At 40.9% G+C, this 4,682-nt stretch overlaps 1 protein-coding gene across 1 annotated transcript in view; it reads left to right on the top strand.

Annotated features, from left to right (window-relative positions):
* Positions 1-4,682, top strand: part of EIF3B (eukaryotic translation initiation factor 3, subunit B) — a 26,839-nt gene that overhangs the window by 983 nt on the left and 21,174 nt on the right. The window lies entirely within an intron of this gene.

The raw sequence follows: 4,682 nt of genomic DNA, 5'->3' as shown, positions 1-4,682 counted from the left end.
GGGGGGGGGGGGGGGGGCGGAGGCAGGATGGAGATCACTTCGGGAGCCAGTCGTTTTTATTACAGCCAAAAATTCGGGAGAGTGATAGGGGCAGAGGCATACACGAGCTGGGTGTGCAGTGAGAGTAGCAGCTGGGGGAAGAGCGAAAGCTGGACGCTGCAGTTCCTGTCCAAGGACTAACGCTCAGGTTTGCGGGTCTACCTGTCCCCAGAGATGTCTAGCCAGACCTCTCAGAGGGCCGAATCAGAGGAGCAGCTTGTGGCAGAGCCGGGCGAGTTTGCCCCCTTGCCCTGCAGAGATGTCTACCGCTGTAGACTTCCTTAGGACAGTGCCACCCTGCCAAATTCCTGTGTCGTTCTCTTTTTTCCTAAGCTTGTACGGCAGGCCACCATCCAGTTGGCAAATTGTTCTTTTAGATTTTAATTGTTTTTTATTATTATTATTATTATTATTATTATTTTATTTTTATTTTTTTAAAAGATGACCGGTAAGGGGATCTTAACCCTTGACTTGGTGTTGCCAGCACCACGCTCAGCCAGTGAGCGAACCGGCCATCCCTATATGGGATCCGAACCCGTGGCCTTGGTGTTATCAGCACCACACTCTCCCGAGTGAGCCACGGGCCGGCCCCTTAGATTTTAATTGTTGATTACAGCTCGTTTTGCCTTCGTTTCTACCTTGATTGGTTTTACAGGCATTATTTCTGCTTCCTGGTTGAGAAAGCCTGTCTCCTGAAGTGACTTCTGATGGTAGCTGATCTGATCTCATTTGTTTTTGTTTTTGTTTTTAGACATTTTAATTGTTCAGGCTAGTAGCACATCAAACATTTCCTCCACAATATCGGCTAAGTTAGTACTAAAGTGCGGAAAACAACAGTACTGGTGAAGTAGCCAATGATACACCAAGAAAATCTAACTTAAATATATTTTTAAAGAGCTACCAATTATTGTCATTATTTTACTGTTTTTTATTTCATAAGATAAAAGACATTTTATCATGAAAAGCAGGAAAGACAACACAAACTAGTGATGACTTTGGAAACATCTAGTCTAAGCACCACTCTCCCCTGAGGAAATGTGTCCCTTAAGGTGGAGTAGGTTGCTGAGAATTCACAGTGGGTCAGTGTTGCTGGCATTCCCACCAGACTCTCCTGCCCAGACCAGTGTTCTTTTTAACACACACACCAGTTTTTCTTATATTTTAAAATCTAAGTTTTGGTTTTAAAGCTTATTTTGAGCCCTTGGATATTTACTCTGGAGTTGAGTTTTAGAAAAGCATTTTTTGACCCCGTGTAATCCAAAGATTTCTAACATGGATTATTTTCAGAGTCAGGGTATGTGATAGTCAGAGGATGCTAACATGAACACAAGGCTGGCCAGGCTGGGGGACTGCAGTAGGTATTCGGGAAGCCTGTGTGGCTCTGATGTGTGCTATGTTAGTGCTATATTAGCCAGAGTGATAGGTGAGACACCTGATACTGAGTAACTAAAACTCAGTAAGCTGTCAGTTTTCTTTTCTTTTTCTTTTTTTTTTTTTTTTAAAGATGACCGGTAAGGGGATCTTAACCCTTGACTTGGTGTTGTCAGCACCACGCTCTCCAAAATGAGCAGTTACTGGCCATCCCTATGTAGGGATCCCAACCCATGGCCTTGGTGTTATCAGCATCACACTCTCCCAAGTGAGCCACAGGCCGGCCCCAACTGTCAGTTTTCTTAAACTCAGTTTAAGTTAACTTGGTTAGAGCTTGGTGCTGATAAAACACCCATGTGGTTGTGGTCAGTAGCTCAGATATGTTTTGTGTTTTATGAGAAGAGCTGCCTGCTGGTAATACTAAGCATTTGGATCCCTGTACCAGCCAGCCATCCCCCCTCCCTGCAAAAAATCTCAGCAGAAGAGCTGCCCACTTCTGTGGGTCAGAGAGTAATAGGAAAACTAAGAGTGTAAGACTGGGTGTTAGGAGGAGCAGTACAGAGACTGGCTGGAGTCCTTGTCTTCCCTCCTTATTTTTTTTGATACAGATTAGTGCTATTTCACAATTGAATCTTAATCTTTAGTTAGTTTTTCAAGTTTAATGTTTTAACTGCCTTTGATGTTTGACCAAATCTGTGATCAAGATTTTCATTCTAAACGTCTTCTTTTTTGGCTCAGAAAATATTTATCTTTGTGTTTGCTATTTAGTTTAGAGAATTGCTTCTATTTTTCCTGGAGCCAGATTGGGAATCAGTGAAAAGTGACTGAAGGTTGGGCTAATAGTGATCAAGGAGACTTGTCTCTTAATTGTGTAGTTACTTCATTTATTTCTGTCCTAGGTGTGGGCAGAGTCTCATAGATTAGACCCTATGAGCTTATGGGAAGGAGTCCACAGTTTGTATAAAAGCCGAACTTTTATTATAAGCCTCGTAAATTCAGATCAGGTTTACCAAGCCATTTAATTGTATGTTAGGTGTGCTTTAAAAGTAACCCAGGATTTGACTAGTTTCTATAGTGAGGAGGATGTCTGTCATTGTTACAATTCTCAACTACTCTTTCCTTTTTGTGTGGTCTCAATTTTAGCATCTTTGAAATTCAAGTGGAAGTTTTTTTAGGGTAACATTTTCAATATCACTCATAAAAGTGTTGAAATTGGTTAGAAGTGGTTTATGACAGGGCTTGCCTCTTGAAATTAAAGGACAGTTTTTCCTTTTTGAAAGCCCTTTTTAACTTTTTATTTTGGAAAATGTTAAACGCATACAGAAGTGGAGAGAATTCGCCTTTCAGGTATCTGTCATATTTAGCCTGTTGAAATTCATGAATGGTGTATAATAAAACATTAGAGTGATAATTAGGTTCCAGAAAAAATAGATATAAGTATAACAAGCCATTCTTCAGCTGTTGTTTAAAAATCACCTTGTAATTTCATTTTGGCTGTATTTACTGATGCAGTTTCATCTCATGAGTGTGCTTTGATGGCAACTGTAAAAGGTGTCTCTGTTCCAGCTCCCAACCCAGTGCCTTGCAGCTTTACAAGCTTTTAGGCAAGCTAAGTATTGAGTTTAGGATTTGTACAGAATTTATATTAAAAATATGGAATTTGCTTAATTTCATTTGATACTCAATTTTACTTTCTGAATGCCCATTTCTAGCAGGTAGTCAGTTTTATTAGTGCTGGAGCTTTATGGTCGAAAGGGCTCAAGGCCTGAGACAAGCCACACATAAAATTGCAGTGAACAGTACCCAGATAGCATTCATTCAATTGCCTGACAGAACCACAAGCCTGGAGTCTACTTTCCCAGGTCTGTTTGTGTTTGTTCCTCTTATGTTTCATTTTTCCAGTCCTTTTTACACTGATCTTTCCTGCTGTTTCTCTTATTTTAGCTGACCATTTTATGTAAATGAAGCGATTTTAAGAAGTTGGAGTACTTAAGTTTTGGGTTTTAAAACCAGGTGGCATACGTTTTGAGTTTTAGTGTGTAGTTATGGAAAAAATAGTCAACACATAATACTTTCTGTGTTCCAGCCACTGTCCTAAGCATTTACAGAATGTCTGTAAATGTCTGTGATTCCTCCCAACAGCCCTGTGAGGCATTTCATTTCATGAAATCAAAGACACCATCAGTTGCAAGTTCATCATTATTTTATGTATCACTAAAAAAGAAAATCTGCTATTAAACTCTTAGGAGCTTGTATATTTTCTAGTCTCCTATTTTTAATGCCTGTTTCTGCCCTGATGTTGTCTTTCAACGAGGCTGTCGTGATACTGTGATACAATAAGAAATATGTATTTGGTCTCTGCTCCTGATTCCTGACAGCAGCTCCTAAAAACCTTGGAATCTCCAAAGCGATAAGTATCTTTATGTGCTAATGTGGTGGTTGATGGCTGGGGGTTCCTGGATAGACTCAGGATGTGGAGGCTTGGTTGCCAGGGAAATCTACCTTGTGATTAGAGGTTTGGAACTTTCAGTCCCACCTCCCCAACCTCCGGGGAGGGGAGTGGGGCTGAAGGTTGAATTGATCACTAATTGCCAGTGATGTAATCAATCATGCCTATGTAATGAAGAGTTAATAAAAACTTAAAGGACAGAGTTCCGAGAGCTTCTGGATAGTTTCTGGATAGCTGAACATGAGAAGGTGCCAGGAGTGTGGTGTGCCTGGAGAGGACTGGAACGTCTGCACCCCTTTCCCCATGTCTTGCCCTATGTACCTCTTCATCTGGCTGTTCTTCTGTATCCTTTACAATATCCTTTATAATAGGCTAGCTGGTTAGCTCGGTTGGTTAGAGCACGGTGTTGATAACACCAAGGTCAAGCGTTCGGATCCCTGTACAGGCCAGCCATCAAAAAGAAAGAAAGAAAGAAAGAAAGTACAATATAATAAACTGGTTCTGTCAGCCACTGCAGCAAATTAATAGAACCCAAGGTGGGAGTCGCGGAAGCCCTACTTTATAGCCTATTTGAAGTATAGGTGAACCTACTATTTGCACTTGGCATCTGAAGTGGATGCCAGTCTTGGGGTACTGAGCCCTCAACCTGTGGGATCTGACAATAACTCCAGGTAGATAGTGTCTGAATTAACTTATAGGACACCTAATTGGTGTCCTCTGGAGACTTGCTTGGTATGTGGGGGGGAACACCCTTTGTTTTTCCCTATCTTTTACGGTTTGTTTTATCCTTTTTTTTTTTTTTTTTTTTTTTAAAAAAAAAAAA

This window comes from Galeopterus variegatus, unplaced genomic scaffold (assembly GCF_000696425.1).
Source record: "Galeopterus variegatus unplaced genomic scaffold, G_variegatus-3.0.2 Scaffold267, whole genome shotgun sequence".
Taxonomy (NCBI): Eukaryota; Metazoa; Chordata; class Mammalia; order Dermoptera; family Cynocephalidae; genus Galeopterus; species Galeopterus variegatus.
Note: the sequence above shows the minus strand (reverse complement) of the source record. Positions and strands in the feature narration are given on the sequence as shown.